The sequence below is a fragment of the Heliangelus exortis genome, chromosome 26 (genome assembly GCF_036169615.1).
Source record: "Heliangelus exortis chromosome 26, bHelExo1.hap1, whole genome shotgun sequence".
Taxonomy (NCBI): domain Eukaryota; kingdom Metazoa; phylum Chordata; class Aves; order Apodiformes; family Trochilidae; genus Heliangelus; species Heliangelus exortis.
In genome coordinates this window covers 2,882,088-2,901,152 of record NC_092447.1, presented here as the reverse complement: position 1 = coordinate 2,901,152, position 19,065 = coordinate 2,882,088, and the positions used below count along the sequence as shown (strand labels likewise).

The following is a 19,065-nucleotide window of genomic DNA, read 5'->3' as shown; positions in this document are numbered from 1 at the left end:
AAGTTTTGGGATGCTTAGCCATAAATGATGGGTGTTAATTATATTCATTTCAGGTCTCCTTTTGGCAGCTGGATGGGAAGGGAAAGCCACTGCAAAGGGAGGATTACTGGGATGAGGCTCAAGTTGTATTCAAAAGGAATTCAAGAGCTGTGCATTGCATGTACCCCCATCACAACAGGTCAGTACCTTTTCCCTACACTCTCTGTTCTGTCAGTAGCATCCTTGATAACTCAGTCAGACCCTACATAAGGATTTAAAGGTGATAAAAAGGCTGCAGTTGGAATTTCACTTTTATCAGAAAGGAATTAAACAGTCGTAAGGCTTCACTGATTTTAAAACCAGTACTAGATCAAATGTTTTATAGTAAGCAAGTGGGTGATGAGGCAGACTAAGTAAGCTATGAATTTTCTGCTTTTTTAATGGCCTTTGGGTTTTACATTTACCCATCTAAGTATATGTGGAAAAATCTGTGAATTCTGGCTTGTTATTTGCCAAGTGCTGAGGACTCTGTGACAACTCTGAAAATACAAGTGATGAGAGTGGTAATGAACAGCAGCTTAGCAAAACATTTTGTGATGGCTCAGAAATCCATGAATTCTTCTGTTCTTGGATTCACCCCTGGAAGCATCCTGTGCTTTGAGTTCTGTCTTTGGATGCCTGTAATGTGCAGCTAAGGTTTGGGGCAGTTCCCAAGAAACTGAATGCAATTTGCTTTCTTTGAAAGAGTTTCAGATGGGGTCAGATCTGCAGCTGATCTCTTTCAGGAGAAGTTATTCCCTAATTGCACAGTCAGGATTTGCTTCTTCTACTTAGAAGTTTAAGTTCCTTACAGCTCCCATAACCAGAACTCAGTTTTAGGATTGCTTCCTGGTGCTTTGATGATTCCTGTAGTTAGTTCAACATGGTTTACATCTATTTAGCTTCTGAGAGGACCAGGTAAATAATTTGTGCTGAGTTTGAGACTGAAAAGTTTTTAGCTGCTTAGAATTTTGGGGTGTAAATGTGCTCTGATTCTCTGGTACTGTTTGTGGGTACAGTTCTGGGTTTCCCAGCACCTTTGGGTGAGTGGAGAGAAATAAATGGGTGCAAAAGGTGACCCAGACCTCAGGCAAAGTGACTTTTGCTCTGAAAGTCTCTGATTCTCCTGCTGACCATGGAGAGAGCTGAGGGTGTAGCAGAAAAGGGACTGATTCAGAGAAAGATGTGTGTATGGGGTGTCCTGGTTTGGGAGCTGTTGTGGAGATGGGATCCAGAACCACGTGTGTATTGGGTGGCAAGGACATTATTTCATTTTCTTTTCTTTTTAAGCTTATCTGAGGGGGGGGAACTGTAGATGTTATCTTTTATTTGAGTGGAAAAACTGATTTCAAGTGCATATGTTTGAAGCTAGCAAGAGTGTGAGCCAGGTTAGCTTGACTAAATAAGCATCTGAGGCCACAAAATCTGACTGAGCCTAATTAGAACCCAAGATGCCTCCCAGCACTTAGAGGTTTCTTTTAAGATTCTGATGAGCTTACAAAACACATTAGTGAGAGGTGAAATTGGTATGAGCCCCGTTTGGCATTTTACTACTTAGTGGCAGTAACAAGAGGCCCTCTGGAGAGATCAGAACCACACTTGCACGAGCCTGGAATAATTCACCACACCCACTTTTGGGTTTTTTAACCTGAATTATTAGTACAGAGCACTTAGAATCCACAGGGTGGGCAGAATGTTGGGAGATTCTGGGGAGCTCAGGCAGGCTGTGCTCCCAGCATGGGGATCTCAGTGACCTGCACCTTGCTGGGAGGATTGCTGGAGGTGCCCAGTTACCCCAGTGAGCCCACACACACCCCAGGTCCATGGAAAAGGAGAATCCCAGGTTGTCCTGAAATGCTTTGTGGAGAAGCAGCTCTGCAGCCTGCCAGCTGCTGGGTGCTTTGCAAGCAGGGGTGAAGGTGTCACCTTTGCTCAGGGGGCTGCTTTGAACCCCTCTGCCTCCTTCCCAACCCTTGGTGTCTGTTTCAGAGCCTCGGGCTCTGAAAACTCTGTCTTTTTCTCTGTCCTGCTGGCAGAATTCCTGGTCCGAGGCGGGGATGGGGATGCCTGGGGATGCTCGCTGGCTCCACCGTCTGGACCTGGCCCCCAGCACAGAGCTCAGCAACCCCTAACAGGTCCCCTTGCTTTTGCTCCAAGAATATGATTAGAGGTTTGAAACTGAGCAGACAGCTGGTATACTCTCCCAGGGCAGCCTCTGTGTCTGGGCCTCCGTTGTTTTTCTCCAAATCATATCTGATTCTTTTCCAAAAGTGTTTCAGTCTGTAAAACCAGGCCAGGTGCCTTTGGCTGTGCTCATTCCTGAAATACCAGCTATGAACAAAAGCATTTTGCATTGGGCTTAAAATGGGGACAAAATTAATTTTGAACTAGGATGTTTGGTTTGTTTCCCTCCCCCCCCTCATCATTCCAATTAAAATATTTGAATCTTCCCTTATGCTTTCCAGATAAAAAAATGACCTTGTTCAAATCAGTCCTTGGCCTTATACCTGATTTACTGCATCCTCTTTTACTAGATCTTCAAAACTGCTTCATACCAAGCTGGAGACTCTGAAACCTGACCTCTACAGACATTCTTTGCACCTTGACCTCTCGGGTTTTTTACACAGAGTAAACCCACCAGCATGTCTGGCAGTTTTTGATAGGTTTTTCTGCAATGTGCTTTCCCATTCTGCTCAGTAATTTGCCAGAACAGAGGAAAAAGCAAAAGAAATTTACTTTACCAGCCAGAATTGGTGGCAATGTCTGAAAGCTTGGGTGGCCCCTGAGCCTTAGTTCAGCTCTGCATCCCTGTTATCTGCCAAGCAAAGTGCTTTCTCCTCCTGACTGTCCTGCATCTGAGCATCCCCTGGATCTTACAGCCTGACCTGCACCCCCTGCTTAACATTGTCAGTAATAATGTTTGTATGGACTTGATTTCTTATCATGTAACCAGAGATGGGACAAATGAAGGTGGAAAGCTGTTCTGTACCTCTGCATTCAGGGTCATTTGGAGGTCCACAGAGGGGACAGGCACTGAGATACTGAACTGTTTACCCCAATGACTACCACGGTGTTCTCTGTGTCATTTGAGGAGAAAATCACACAGGCTGAGGTGCTGGAGGTGTGCTTGGATGTGACTAGATCAATATCAGGGGAAGACTGAGTGTTCCTGTGCCTGGTATCCTGTTTGTCACTGTCTGCTTGGGAGAGCCAGGAGCCAGTGAAGTGGTGGGAAGAGGAGGGTCACTTCATCACACCTCTGAGCAGCACTTCTCTGATGCCTGAATCAGGGTTCCCACTGGCTGCTCTTCCCCCCAAAGAGTGCTTAGTTTGGAAAATGTAACCCAGCTGTCATTTATATTTAAGCAGAGACAGCAGAAAGATGTGCTTGTGTCTCTGTTCAGTTGCTGGAGTGTCACCAGTTCACCCAGTAAGAGCCACCCAGAGCCCAGCTCCTCCTGGGCTGTCTCTGGACAGTGTTTGACTGGGCTGCTTTTATCTCTCCAGTCTGGCTGTGGGAGTTGAATCTCTACACAGAGACTGCATTGCTTGGCATCTAATCTGCACTGGTTGACTCAGGCAGCCTCAGAAGGCAAGGGGGAGGGAGAGAAGTAGGAGGAAGAAAGGTGGGAGTGGAAAATAACATATTTGAGGGGACAGCAGGAAGCCTGGGCTCATTCGCATCTTGGGAATTGCTCAGGACATGACCAAGTGAGTGCTTCCTCATCCCTTCTTTTTTTTTTTTTTTTTTTTTTGTTCCTCTGAGGGCCAGGAATAAAAGGATGCCTACTAGGGCACAGCTGGAGGAATTCCAACATAGGTGATGTCCTTAGGAAATGTCACTAGAAAGCCAGGTGTCCCAGGTGGGTGGTGACCTGGGCCCACCAAGGTAGCTCTGTCACAAAGATTTTCTTTCTGTTCTTCTCTGTGGCACCTGGATTTCTGTAGAAGATCCCTACAATCCACTCCTTGCTTGTGCCTTCTGTGCATGGAGAATATTTTAATATCTATTTTCCTGTTGCTTTTTTGCTTTTTCTGTGGGGACATGAATCAAAATGGAGGGAAAGAAAGTTAAAAAGAGTTCTCAAAGATATAAAGGGTTTATGGGGGAAAGGAATGGGGGTTGTTTCAACCTGTAGCTTATCTGAGAAGAGGTCATTGAGGAGGTGGAGCTGTAAAGCAAGGCAGGAAGGAGAGCTGTACAGCTCTGTGTCTTTGCAAATACTTCAGGACACTCCAATATAAAAGGTGCCTTGTGAATGCCAGAGAGTTTTATCTGTTATTATTACTAAAGTTGGGGATCTGCTCACACTTTCCAAGATCAATAATCCCACATTCTCTGAGCAGGCAGAGCTGGGATCACGGGATGCCCAGTGCATGTTCCATGGACTTGAGGCATTGATTATGCCTTTTCTTTGTCTGCCCTAATTAAATCAATAAATGGCCTTTATAGTCACCTGTGTAGCAGGTGACAAGCTGAGCTGCTTGAGGTCACCGGAGAGGGCAGCCCGGCAGCCTTTGAAGAAGAAAAGGATTTTGATCCAGAATAGTCATGATGTCCTAGTTTCCTAGTCCCTTGGGCCAGCTTGTTCCTAGAACAGGGCTCTGAAAGCAAATAGAAAAGAACAGAAGAGAATTGTCCTCTCTCAGGGGTGATCTAAGAAATCTAGCATTCCTCTTCTCTCAAATCTTTCCCTGTTTACTCCAGCTGTCACCTTTTTCTGCTTCTTCTTCTTTTTCTTATTAACATATTAGTAATGCTGGGATGATGAGGTGAGCAGATTATGTGTCAGTGGTGCATTAGGATTTAATTTCTGGTTGTACTGTAGCAGCTCCTGGTTGTTCAGTCATTAATAGGAACTGTACTCTGCAGCTTGCTGTACAAACCCAGTACTTGTTTAGTAAGGTGAGCTCATTTAAAGTAGAAGTGGGTAGAAATAAATTTTGATTCAGATTCCTCAGGGTCCCGTGGTTGTTTGAAGTCCAGATCAGCTCCAAATGGGTCTGAATTTTACATGCAACCCATGTTTCAGGTCAATTCAGCCTGAATCTAAAGCTGACACAGCCTCATTCTCAGAGATGAAAACAAATGCAAATCCATGTGCTGTGGTTTGTTCTGCTGGATTAGTGTGTTTTCTTTCCCAGACTGATGCAAGGACATTTGCAGGTGTTTTCTCTGTTGTTTCAGGCTGGGTCTTGGCATGCAGATGTTTGGCAGAGTGGGCAGTGTTCCAGTGTTTTGCCACTCACCTGGGATAAGGATGTGTTTGCAGAAACCTGACCCTTGTCATGTCCTTCCTTCCTCTCCATCATTCCTAGAACTTTGTGCCTTGTTCTGCACTTGAGGGTTATCAATATAAAATAAAGCAGCACTAGTAGGATGGGCTTTTTTTTTTTTTCCTTTTCTTTTTTTCCTTTTTTCCCCCCCTTTTTCTTTTCCCTTTTTTTTTTTTTTTTTTTTTTTTTTCTCAGGGGTATGAAAATGGTATCTTTTAACCTGTCAGTATGCTTTTACAACACATCTGAGGTTTGAAAGAGGCTGTCCAAAAAGAAACCCAAGAGTAATAAGAGTGTGTTAGGAGAGCCAGTAGGCATTGAATAGTCTCTGTGGTAGCAGAAAAGCCTTAGGCTTCCACTGATTGCTAATTATGTGGCTCTATTCCTTTTTAAGAAAATACCATGCAAGGTTTGGGAAGGAGGTAAAGTGTGTTAATCTGTGGAGAGTTACCAGTTTTGGGGTTGGTGGTTTTTTTGTTTGTTTTTTTCTTTTCCTTTTTTTTTTTTTTTTTTTTTTTTTTTTTCATGCCTCAATTTGGTATTAAGAGACCAGGCTCTGGGTTTCAAATGAAGCCACATTCCCAAGTTCTGCCATCCAGCTCTTAGAGCCACTGTGTAAAGGGCACAAGTTATTCCACCTTAAAAAAGAAAAGGAAGAAAGAAAAAAAAGAAAAAGGGGGAAAAAAAAAAAAAAAAAAAAGCAAAACCCACGCTGTGCAGAGAGGGAGAGAGTTACAGAAAGTGGGCCCCCTGCTTTTTTCAGAGGGGGAATGTAAGCAGATCCTTGCTGAAACTGCTTCACTCAGCAGTTTTCAGCTTGTTTTAATTGGCCTGGCCTGAAAGAATTCTGAATGCTGTACCTGTGCCAATGAAAATGCAAATGTTTCCCTGAGATGAGGCACTGGGAGTGCCTGTGCCCCAGCTCTGATAGCAGCAGCAGGGGCACAGAGATGTGGATGTGATGGGAAATGGGGAGGCCTTGATCTAACTCAGCTTAGAAAACAAAGGGCTTTGGAAAATGAAGCATGGAAAAGGCAGAGCAGGATGTGGGGTACCTGCTGGAGCTCCAAACCCAGGAGCATCTCTGGAGCACATTTGTAGCCCTCTCACCTGGTGCTGGATCATTGGGTCCTGCAGAGGGGAGCTTGTTGGCTCTTTCTGGGTTGTTTTCTTTTTATTTGTTTAATTGTAAGTTACTGTGGAAGGTTTCCTGGCAGAAATGAGGTTGTGCCTTCAAGTGCAACCCTTGGGGCTCTGGTGCTGGGAGGTCCCCCTGAGGTTACCAGCTGAGCCCAGGAATGCTGCCTCATCCCAGGCATGGTTTGGAGATCCCAGGGATGGTTCTGCAGACAGATCCTGGTGGTAGGGCTGCTGTTGGAAGTGGGGGTTGATAAGTTCTCTTTGAGGTGCTGATAAGACCCAGGTGAACCTGTCTGGCTCTGACATCCCCTGTGCAAGGAGCATCCCTTGGTGCCACCTCTCAGGTCACCCCACAGCGTGTGCATCCCAGGTTGGAGCCACACAAAAATATCCTCTTTACTCATCCATAAAACATAGCTCTTCATAAAGGACACCCACTAAAGTCCTGGAGTGAATGATTAAGGAAAAACTACCTGGCTCAGCTTCTTTTTCTGCCTCATGTCAAATTCCAGCCCAGTTGTGAACTGGGAAAAGAATGAATTTTCAACAAATGGTTGATCAATTCTTTTCTGTCTTTGTCACTCCCTATGCAGTAATGAATATGCATTCCTTGTGTTTTCCAGATAAATATCCAGCATCTTAGGGTATTTAAAATTAGATCTGTATAGATTTACAGAGCAATGATTATTCTGAATTTCATCTGAGGCAATTAAAAAGCATCACGATGACATTTAAGGTGATATTTTTTCCCTCTATGTTAAATAATTATAAATAATAATAATGATTAAACAAATTATTCTGTTCCTCCCTGTCTGGATCAACCTTTAGGTTAATAATCTAAATCATTAAAATTCATCTGTCTCTCAAAGGATTAAGCAGTTAAAAAAATTGGAGGAACCTTTCTGCACGAGGGTGATTGATAATTACCAAAGCAAAGACATTTTGTGGGTAAAAATTGTGAAGGCACAGCAAATTGATTGGGTTGTATATTGGTCAGGTTGAGCTCGTGTTTTCAACAAGGAAACTCAGCACAGTTTTGTCAACTGACACCCCCTCTGTAGGATGATGCAGGGGTCAAGTCCAAGCCTCCTTCTTAGCAGACTGACTCTCAGGAATTTGTGGTTCACAACTGCAAAGTCATTGTGTGACCTCTAGGTCACAGATGGCCATTTTCTGAGATAATTATTTGGTTATAGTGGGGCTTAGGCTGTACGTATACATATATTTTTTTTTTCTTTTTTTTTTTTTTTTAAATTATTTTTCTTTAACCTGCTTTCTCTTATCTCACTCCAGTCATCCAAAACCCAGCTGTCCAGACCAAGCTGTTACTCAGGTGAATAACTGGTGGTGTCTTTCATTTCCCTCTGCTTTAGGGTTCATTTATTTACCCCCCGAGGTGCCTGTATCTCTTGTTTAGGTGCTTTAAATCACAAATTAATTAGATGAGAATTGAAACCCAACTTTTAGACAGTTACAGCTAAGAGATGAATGAGACTCAAGCTCTCAGCCTCCCAAACCATGACCACTCTTTTTCAATTGCAAAGGTGATGCAGTAAAAACTCTGAAATAACTGGTTAGCTTTTCAATTAATGGGAGCAATCTAAGATGACTACCTGAAAGGTATATGGACTCTTTTGGACTTTACACCTCTCTGGATAATTAGAGGCTTGTCTGGCCACGAAGAGCCAAGGATGAATGGATTTCCAATGCAGGAAGGAAAGATAAGGCTTTCCCTGTGGGCTTTATTGGATTGTGAATTGCTCCACCTATTTGCAGAGTTTCTCAGAAGTAGTCTGTGTTCATCCATCTTTCCACCCTCCCTCTGGGCTGTTAAATCTCTTCCCACTCTGCTAAAACCAAGCCTTCATCTTAATAAATTGCTTTTCTTGTTGAACGTGACTGCTTTGCAGGAAAATACGTCCTTCACAGTAACCAGGACCAAATAGGTACCTCCTGTACAGAACACAGACTAAGGGGACCCTCCTTTAAAATGTGGGGAGCTGTGGGGTGGCATCAGATTTCCCTGAACACAGACTCTGGCTGTTGGTAACACTCTCCTCAGTCTTTCCCTTTCCTTTTTCCATTCCCTCTCCCTTTTTCTCCCTTTCTCCCTTTCTCCCTTTCTCCCTTTCTCCCTTTCTCCCTTTCTCCCTTTCTCCCTTTCTCCCTTTTCCCCTTTCTCCCTTTTTCCCCTTTCCCCTTTCTCCCTTTTTCCTCTTTCCCCTTTCTCCCTTTTTCCCCTTTCCCCTTTCCTTTCCCCTTTCCTTTCCCCTTTCCTTTCCCCTTTCCTTTCCCCTTTCCTTTCCCCTTTCCTTTCCCCTTTCTTTTCCCCTTTCCTTTCCTTTCCTTTCCTTTCCTTTCCTTTCCTTTCCTTTCCTTTCCTTTCCTTTCCTTTCCCTTTTCCTTTCCTTTCCTTTCCTTTCCCCTTTCCTTTCCTTTCCTTTCCTTTCCTTTCCCCCTTTCCTTTCCTTTCCTTTCCTTTCCTTTCCTTTCCTTTCCTTTCCTTTCCTTTCCTTTCCTTTCCTTTCCTTTCCTTTCCTTTCCTTTCCTTTCCTTTCCTTTCCTTTCCTTTCCTTTCCTTTCCTTTCCTTTCCTTTCCTTTCCCTTTTCTCCCCTCCTCTCCTCTATTTTCTCTCCCAACACTTTTTTATATTTCCCTCTTTTTTTTTTTTTTTTCCTTTTTTTTCCCCTCTGCTTCCATCTCCTCCCATTTTCCCTCCCTCCCCTCCTCCCATCCCTTCCTAGGTGTTCCTGAGCAGGAAAACTCCTCTTCCAGCTCCCATTTCCAGCCCACTGAGAGGCCTCAGCCCAGCCCCAGCATCCCGTGGCTGCAGCCATTCCCTGGAGAGCATCTTGCTCAGGAAACGTGGCCATTTCCGCTCTTGGCTGCAGCCAGGAAATGAGGAGGCAGCAGTGAAGAATTTTTTTTAATTTTTTTTTTTCGAATCTGACATGATTTTTTTTTTCTTCCTTTGTAGCAAGGAAAGCTCAGGCCAGCGGGTCCTGCAGCAAGGGGCTTCTTGAAACCTTTGGGCTGGGGTTTGTGTGTTAGGTTCAGGTTAAAGTTTGGGATTTCAAAGCACTGCAAAGGGGGTGAATGATCCAAGGATTTCCAGCCCAAATAGTAACCAGAACTTCATAAAATGTCTCTGCTTTCTGCTGCTGCTCTGCTCATTTGCTTGGGTTTGGTTTGGGTTTTTTTCTTGGTTTGTTTACTTGCTTTATGGAATGAAAGGATTTAAAATCTTTTCAGAAGCCTTTTGGGTGCTGCACCTGGAGAAATTTCCATCTGCTTCCAGAGCAATGGGAAGAGTTTCAGATCCCACACTCTAATATTGGCCCACTTCTACACTAATTTTAAATAGACTTTCTTAAAATTAGTCTCATGAGAATTTAAAGCAGTCAAGGGTACTTTCCTTTTAATGGAAGATGTGTGGCTAATCCCCAAGATTGTTTTAAAATTCTCCTTCTTATTAGTGTGAATATCCTGTAAATTTTTCCTGCAAGCAGTGCTTAAAACACTGAAGGTAAGCATTTCCAGGGAGAATGAAAAAATAATAATAGTAATCATGTAGTGAACTCAGGTGACATTTTAGAAGCATGTTATTTTTAGAGCTAAACAGAAGATAATTCTTGCAAGGGTTTTCAAATTTAACTATTTTTAGAAACAGGCCTGTACTTTGAAATTCTTTGGAGGAAGATTTTCCTGTACCTGTGCCTCCTTCAGAGAAAAATACTTTTGAACAGAATTCACCATTTGATAAAAATATGTACTATTTTAAGAAATATGAATTTATTCACTACAGATGGACTAAAAAGGTTCTGGGTCAGCACTGAGTTTTTCTTTAGTATATGAAATTTTATTAAAGCAGGGCTAGTAAATGTCAAAGCATAAAGTTTTTTTCTAGTGAGAAACAAAACATTAGTTCTGAAATTCTTGAATGGATAGATTTACAGGATTTGAAGTTTTTTTCCCTGCTTTCATTCCACGCAAAAAGGTCTTTGCACCATTAACCTGATTTTTTTGGAACCAGAACCACAAACTCCTGGCCAGAATCCTGCCATCACCTTAGGAAGGCAAACAAGAGCTGACCTCTTCTCTCTGGTGAGAGGACAAGAGGAAAAGGGGTAAAACTCCACCAGGATAGTTTCAGATATTAGGAAAAATTTGTGAGGCATTGGAACAGGCTGCCCAGGGAGATGCTGGGGGCACCATCCCTGGAGGTGTTCAGAAGATGGGGAGGTGAAGAGCTACACTGGATGGTTTAGTGGTTGGGGGCTGTAGGGTGGAATCTCAGAGGTCTTTTCCAGCTTTGATGATTCTATGATTCTATTTTTCCCTTCTCTCAGCCTGGGACTTGCTGGGATGCTCTGGCACTGCTGCCAGGTTGAGTTTTGCTTTTTTGATGGGACTGTGCTTAGGGTGGTGAAAAAAGTTGGATGTCCTCTTGGTGCATCTCTGTTGCTCCAGGAGCAGGGAAGCTTGCAGACTGGAGGCCTGAAGAGACAAAAGGGAGGGAGAAAAGGGGGGAGTGACTTGCTTGTAGTCATCCAGAAGGAAAACATAAATCTTCTGACCTGCAGTACAATGCTCATTCCCTGGGCACCCACTGCCTCCCAAGCAAAGCCCCAGATCTTTACGTATGTGATAGTCCCTCTGAGTTCAATTGTGGCTAAGGAAACACAAATATTGTTACTCACATGTGGAGAGTTGCTCATGTCCTAATCAGATGAAACACAGAGATAGCCAGCTCAGCCCTATTAACTTCATCACACCATTCATCACGGAAGTTGGGAACTGAAGGCTCAATTAGGCACTTGTGATTTGGGCTGGTGCCTGCAGAACCAGCGTCCCGTTGAGTAATTTGGTTTGGTTTGGGGTTTTATATAGTAAAAGCACAAATAACATTTACTCAGGAGACAGGCTAGGGACACAGTGCCAGAAATAGAGGCTCCCAACAATTCTACAGGATGTTGCTGTGGTGTTATCATATGATTCATCCACTATGAGGCTGAACAATTGGTAACCTCAGGCCACTCTCACTTTCACGCCCTCTGACACACATACCACTGAGGACAAATATCCTCAAGATGAGTAAAACGTCAGGACTCAGCTTTTAACTCATAAAAAGCAGTTCATTTCAGGTTCGTGCATTAAGCCTTCACTTTGCTGGCCAGTCCTTGGGCAGGGAGGATTTTCTGTAGGCAAACCAAGGGGCTTGCTCAGTGATCCATTTTGGGCTGCTGGTTGCCCACGGAGAGAGGCTGTGGGAATGATCCATGGTGGAAACCACTGAAATCAATTACAAAGTGAGTAAGTTTGGCTCAGATGGTCTGATACAACCGAGTGGAATGCAGGAGGGACTTAATACTGAGGGAACATATCCAGTAAAGCTGGAAGAGCTGTGGCCAGAGGCATTCAAGTGCTTCCAAGAGTGTTCTTGTGAAAAACTCCTGTGCAGGCTTTGCTGGTTGGGAATTGGTAGAGCAATAGCAGCTTCTATCAGCTGAGCAGCTGGACTTTGAGGCTTGTAGTTACAAACTTCCACCTCCTGAATGTCCCCTACTATGGACAATGTCTGGCAGGGCTTTTGTGCAACCCCTTCTGGTGCAAGCATTTTGCACCATAATGCTTATCTCTCCCTTAAATGGTTGGGGGCCACCACCGGCTGTGCCTTTTGCAATTTTTCTTTTTTTTTTCTGAGCTGGATTTCATTCTGGATCCTCCTTGAGGCAGGCCCTGGGGAGGGATGGGTCAGCCATCCTTCACCAGCTCTTTTGCCTTGCGAGCTCGCATCACTAGATGGCACTGCAATGGCAAAAACCTGCCCGCCGGCACTGCCAGGCAGGAAAGGCAAATTTCACCAAAAAAAAAAAAAAAAAAAAAAAAAAAAAAAAAAAAAAAAAAAGAAGTGGATGAAATTTAAAATTTCCGTGCGAAACAACCAGACCTTAAAATGTCTCTTCAGCCTCCTGAAATTCCTGTGATGTCCTCCAGAAAGATGGAGCACAGTGATCCAGTGGCATAGGAGTTACACCAGTTTGTGCCACACACAGATTTGGCCCACAGAGCTCATGTGTCACAGCCACACTTGGGGTTTGTGTATATGTGGTAGTAGGAAATTTGGGTAGAAATTGAAATGCAGAAGCAGTAGAGCAAACAAGCATGGTATTTTTTTTTTTTCCCTCAAAATGAAGCTTTCCTCACGTTTCCCCCACAGTGTTTTGAGTTTGTTTTGCAGCCCCAGACTTTGTGGTGCAATAAATTAAGCTACAGGTCATCTCATTTCAGTTCTCTTGAAATAAAAAAAAAGGCTCTGCAGCATTCACTCCTCTTTTGTGGCCCAAGGGGGGAATTTAAGTGGTGCACAGCCTTGGTTTGGTCTTCTCTAGGAAGAATTGCATCCTCTGAGCCTGTGAAGTTGAGGCATACGGAGGACATGAGTTCCTCTGGGTTTCCTTAGGTCTGGATTAGCACCCTCATTTATGACCAGGATTTTACCAAGGAGGGAAATGTCAGAGTATAGAAAAAATAAACAGGGTAAAAAGAAATGGCAGAAAGAGAGTCTTCACCAGGCTAAACGTGGTCCTCTCTGAACGTCACAAAGACAGCTGTTGGCTGGGAGGGAGATCTGAAGGTCTTTGTTAGGAAACGTTATTGCTGAGATTTTCACTGTTTGGATTTCCTGTTTTCCTCACTTCTGAACTCTTTAGCTTTTGTAATCTAAGCAAGGTCAGGTCTGGTCATCCGTGGGGAAACAGCCTGACTGTGAACAACAAGGCCACGTACTGCAAATACAGTGCTGGGGAGTCAGGAGGTGAATGGCTGGGTAGGTTATGGAGGCAGCCAGGATCCTCACCAGGGTTTGCTCTGACCTTCTGTGTAATGCTGGCCATAAGACTTCCCTGTCTGAACTGCAGCTGTCTAGATAAAGAATATCTCATCTATTTTTGATTTTAAAACACTGGGTGATGGAAAACCACCCACTGTCCTTCAGAAGCACTTCCAGGGGTTAATTGCCTTTGGCTGTTAAAAATTACTGTCTTATTTTTGGTCAAAGTCTACTTTTTTTTTTTTTTTTTTTTTTTTTTTTTTGCCATTGCTTTTGTGTATACCTCTACCTCTTGACAAAAGAGCTCTTGTGAAATATTTTTTGTAGAAGCCTTTGATGCCCAGATATGAGATGCTCCAAAAGATGCTCCAAGAGCCATCATCTTCCAGATAAGATGTGAAAGTCACATTGGAACCATTTGATCTTTCTCAAAACCTATGCTTTTGAAAAAATGCACCAAAATCCATTCAGGTTTGACTATCCACAACCTCCCCCTCCAGTATCAGTGTCATTAAATGCTTTTGACAGCCCTGGTCTGAAGTGGTGACCTCCATGCATTCTTGTGCCTTTGTGTCCCCATTGGCTGAACACTGGGATGGTTTTCCCCGTAACAGCTAAAGGAAAATTAGCCCTAGAAGGGATTGAGCTTAAACCAGTGTAAAGATACATGACTGAAATATATAGAGAGGCTGAAAAGTCCCACCCACTGTGCCCACACTTGGAGGCAAGTCATGTAACTATACCAGCAGAGCTGAAGGGATATAATCCTGTTGTGGTAGGTGCTGTTAATGTTGTTGTGTAGTGTTATTTGTCACCCTGTGGTACTTAAGAGTTACTCTGAGTGAAGTGATTAAGCACTGTACATCATGGCTGTGTATCAGGTGAGCCTGTGGAGTAACTCAGTGAGGTCTGGCAGTCCAGTTCTTCATGTGGAGTCTGAAGGAATGATTGCCATGGTGTACCAAGCAGATTTTTCCTCTTGCACATGTATGCAAGCTAAACTTGGTCCTGTCTCACCATGCCTGGAGTATGACCTGGAATTCTACTTACTACCATCTGTACCAGCATCCCTCTTTTCCTTTCCACCATTCACTGTCTTACTCCAAGCACTAATTTTCATCAGCAGGCAGGTTAGGTCTGCACTGGGAGGTGATCTTCATAACGTTTCTTTTTTTTCCTGATTATGTATTTCATCTCTGCCATCTTCCCAGGACAAGAGGCCTGAGTGGAACTGGCTGTGTGCTCCATCTCTCCTTCTCCAGAGCAGGTGGGATGGGCAGCAGCTCCAGTTCTCCCACTCACCCACCCTCCCAGCAGCATTGCTGCAACAGGACGTTGTGATTTACAAGGCTGGGCCAGCAGGAAATTCCTACCTCCACCCCCCAGAGAAAGGAGGAAGCAGGAGAAGCTCCATGACTCAGAGTCCTGCCTGAGTCACTGCTGATGAGGTTTTGGGGTGGTGCTGGGCTCCCACCAGCTGCTGCCCTGACCCTGTCCTGGTCATCAGCCCCTAAAGTGGAGATGGAATTAACTTGCACTCCTGCCTGAAGTTATTTGAGGGGGAAAATGGGAAGCTGCACATGGAAAAAAGATGTGATTCAGTTCATGTTATCCTTTTGAAACGTGAATAAACAACTCAGGGCAGGTGCCTGCAGCTTATGGTAATCAGGGAGGTATTTAGTGGAGATCAGAAAATATACTTAGTTGAACAAGTCTCCCTTCTGTTTTTGGCTTACCACAGACTCACTGATATTGGATGGGGTCATTTGCTGTCTAGTCACAGATAATAAATCAAAAGGCTGAAGAAACTGCAGGAGAAAGGGCATGAACTGACCAAACATTTAGCTTATTGTAGTAAGCCTCAGCCCGGCCAAAGTGAAACTTTCCCAGCACATTTTCACTTATCTCCAATCCAGTTATTCCCTGGAGGCAGCTGAGTTGTCTGAGTAAATAGAGGTCACTTTACCTTGACTAAACAATGACTTTGCTATAGTCGGTGCCAGCTCTGTCGCAGTTACAAAATGTGCTTTAAAGGCTTGTTGGGAGCAGGCTGCCAGGGTGAATGAACCAGTCGGTCTGGGCAGGATTTTGGGCAGGATCCTTTGGGCAGGATTTAGGATGCTTAGTTAGATGGAGCTGTGGCCAGATCAGCTGATCCCAGTTTTGGAGTGGGGATGTAGTATGCAAACGAAGAGGCAGCCGCCTCTAAGGAGGAAGCAGGCAGGAGCTGGGGGAGTGGAGAAAGGATGACTTTCCTCTGATGTCAAAAATCCCATCATTCAGTGCTCGCCGTGGAAAAGACAAGAGGAGAAGAACGTGGAGAGAGAGAGGGAGAGAGAGGGTGAAGAAAGGAAGGGAAAGGACCCGCTCATTTTCTCCCTAATTCTGTAGCCTTACACTGTCCACCCCAATAGGATGGAGAAATGAGCCTGATCCCGAGTGCCAAGTTCTGAGCAGCCTTCCAAGCCCCGGGGATTGTTCACAACCCTGTCCCGATCTGGACTTGGTTAGTACTGTCTTGATATGAATAATCAGGTAGATAAAAATAATCAAAGCAACTTACTGCAGATTCCTCAGGGCTCGCTCTTGTGTTATTTTTATATTTCTGGCAATTTTCGGATCATTGTCTGCGTTTGTCAGAGGTGTTAGATGTCCAGCTCTCCTGGGATTTCTGCCGGGTTGTGGGAAAAGACCAGAGCTGGCTGTAAGTGAATTAAACTGAGCACCAGGAGCTGCCTGGGGCTCTGGCCAGGTTGCTAATTCTTCCTTCCAAGGGGCTGATTTCAGAAGGTGCCAGATTTGTCCTTCGTGCATTTCGCTGTGTGCTGCTGCCTGTAATTAGTTACTCAACTGAAAAAGGTTTCTCAACTGGAAAGAGGAAAAAAAAAAAAAAAAAAAGAAAAAAAAAAAGGGAGGGGGAAAAAAAAAAACCAAAATACAACCCCACACATTTTTGGCGAGGGGATGTTTTTCTAAGCAACTAATTAAACATTTATTTTTAAAGAATTTGAATCCTCCTTCCACTCTGTGTCAAGCGTGGATTTTGTATTAATCACTTCCCTACTCTCTGACTGAATAAGGACTGAAAAAAGATGCACAGAGTCAAAATTTCCTCAGGAAAGGAATCGGACAAGGAACCTATGCCTCATCTCACCTCTGACAAATGAAGCAAGAGAGGATTTTTCAGTGGTGGCTCAGTTTACAAATGTGTCCTTTGCTGTGTGAGTCATAAGCAGTGATACATTTCACAGCAATGCAACCACAGATGCAGTTTAAATCCAGGACTGAATGCCAGCTAAAGATAAATAGAAATGAATCCTCCTGCCTGTTATAGTAATGAGAAGGAAAATGCAACCTGTCAGACCTGCTGGTATGTCAGCCAGCACTTGCTGCTTTTTAAACCAGTGTCAAAATTCTCACACACTTTGATGGGAGCAGAATAATCCCTTGGGACATGGTCTGATGATTTCCATTTGCTGATGAGGAAGGAAGAGATGTGGATTTTTACGAGGTGGAGCTGGCAGAGTATCTGCCCTGCTATGGGCACCTTTAGCTGTCTGGACTGGTGTTTCAATAGGGTACAAACCCCAGAGAAGTGGGGATGCTCCCAGGTGGCCATCAGCTCATTGCAGGGAGGTGAGAAAGGATTCAGGAGAAGGTGGGGAGCAGCACTGTCTCTGGGGCTGGCAGCAATGTGTTACTAGTTTTGAGTTTTCCCAAATGTTGGACGTAAATTGATCTTATTTTTACAACAGCCCCAACCTTTGTTAATTTTATAGATGTTAAGAGATGTGTAGAAACTGTTGTCAGGAAACTACCATCAAGAATTGTCCTTTCTGTCGTGGGAGAGATAATAAAATTTAACAGAACATCTGAGCTGAAATACAAAAACTGTAATGGTTTTCACTTGTGTCACTTTCCCCAGTGTTTTCTGAGACTAACCCTGTGTCAGTGTTCTTGTTTTTGTTTTTCTTCTCTGAGATTTCTTTAGTCATCTCTAGCTTGCCAGGCTCCAGAAATGTTAGGCAAGAGATCAGACATGGATCAGATATGAAGTCTGCCAGAGTCAATGTCACAATTTCTGGCTGGCCCAGATACTTCCACTGGTGTCCTAAAGTGTGATAAGATGAGTAGCTGAGATGCTGCAGGTCTCTTTCTTAGGGATAATGGCCATCCTGGAATGATTTTTATATTTCATAGAACACAGATTGCAGCACATGAGCTTATTAGTGCATGTGGAGTCTTTCAGTCTCTAAGTTGAAATAAGTTTGTAAATATCAGCATGTTCCTTTGTAAAAGTGATAAAACTGGGGCAGCACCAAAGGGTTTGAAATGAGATGGAGAATGGCAGACCTGGAGTCAGATTTAAATTTTCTAAGTCAGTGGCCAGCACTTTACCTGTAAGATCAGTTCTCTTCTCTTTAGGGTTAAACTCTTAGAAAAAAAGCCAGAGGCTCTTGATTATCCATGCAAAGCAGGCCAGGGCTTTGATTTGTAAGGTTTTGTCTGACACACTTCTAAATGGATGAAGCTCAATTTGGATTCCAAAAGAAAATCTGAATTTGATGGTTGAGGCATATGCCCACTCTTCTCTCTTATCCTCAGGCACCGTTCTCCACCCTTCCCTTTTCCTCCTCCAAAACGCTACAGCCTGATGCTTTGAACCAAGAAAGCATATTTCAAGATCAGTGTGGAACAATTAAACCAATGATCTGTATGCTTCAAGGAGAAAACTGAGCTGCAGTAGCTCTGCTTTGACAGGTCTTTGGAGGATTTCAAGGAAGTTACACCCACTTCATTCATGATAATCGGCTGTTTAACGCAGAGCAGCTCAGTGTTATGAATGAAAGGGAGCATGTTTTGGCTTGCAGAACAACTCACAAATCTAATGCTTCACTCATCAAATAACCAGCCACATTAAAAAAAAAAAAAAAGAAGAAAATCTGACTTCATTCTTGAAATGAAATTAATGAATGCAGGATTCAGTGGGAAAAAAAAATGAACCCAACACCTAAAGCTGCATCCTCGCTTTCCTTAGAGATGCAGAAATATTTTGTCTCTTCTTGCTCTGGGTTTGAGGGTTGCTGTGGCTGGAAAAGTTGGGGGGGAAATCACAATCTGTGGACAGACTTTGATGCAGCTAAGATCAGGTCTTGGAAGGTTTTGTGCATTTGAGCAGAACATGCTGAATTCCTGGGTTTCTTCTCATTTTGGTGGCGAGAGGGAAAAAAAAAGAGAGTATTAGGAGTAGTATATGGATCCGTGGAAGTAATAAATTTTCATTTGGATGGGGTTGTAGGAGCCCTTTGGGAAGCTGTGGGCTCTAAGCTGAGCCTATGTAACCCTGCTGATTAGAAATACATTGATTTTTGCTTACTGAACCTGGCTTTGTGGAATATCACGATTTCCCCAGGTGTTGTGCTGTGTCAGGTGCCTTTGTGCCTTCTGGCAATGCTGGGTTTATAGGCTCTGGGGAGTCCTGGTTGATAGTAGGACTCCTGGGAGGTAAATGTGGTTTAGGATATCTGGAATTAAAGGCAGGAGAAAAGATATTAGTAATGCTATTAAAAATTCACAGCAGTGGCAAACAATAGGAAAGCACTGGAGCAGCTTAAAAATTATGGCCTAGGTTTCCCCCACTTTAAATTTCATTGGAGAATAAATGATTTTTCAAGAAGTTTAGGGGAGTGTTATGGCCCTTTTGGTGTCTCCTCTGCTGTCATTGCTGGGGCACATGGACAGAGATGCTGAGATGCCTCTTCTGCTGTTGCAAAATCCAAAAAAATGGTAACAGAAC

At 43.8% G+C, this 19,065-nt stretch overlaps 2 long non-coding RNA genes across 2 annotated transcripts in view; one reads left to right on the top strand and one right to left on the bottom strand.

The window, feature by feature from the left end:
- The window catches only part of LOC139807812 (uncharacterized), a 143,913-nt gene that overhangs the window by 69,641 nt on the left and 55,207 nt on the right, over positions 1–19,065 (top strand). The window contains exon 5 of the long non-coding RNA XR_011730692.1: positions 54–178. This is a non-coding gene — a long non-coding RNA (uncharacterized lncRNA). The remainder of the gene's footprint in view (positions 1–53; positions 179–19,065) is intronic.
- On the bottom strand, positions 10,212–18,174 carry LOC139807815 (uncharacterized). The gene is made up of 2 exons (XR_011730695.1): positions 15,832–18,174; positions 10,212–10,933 (listed from the first exon to the last, which is right to left on the bottom strand). It is a non-coding gene; the product is annotated as an uncharacterized lncRNA (long non-coding RNA).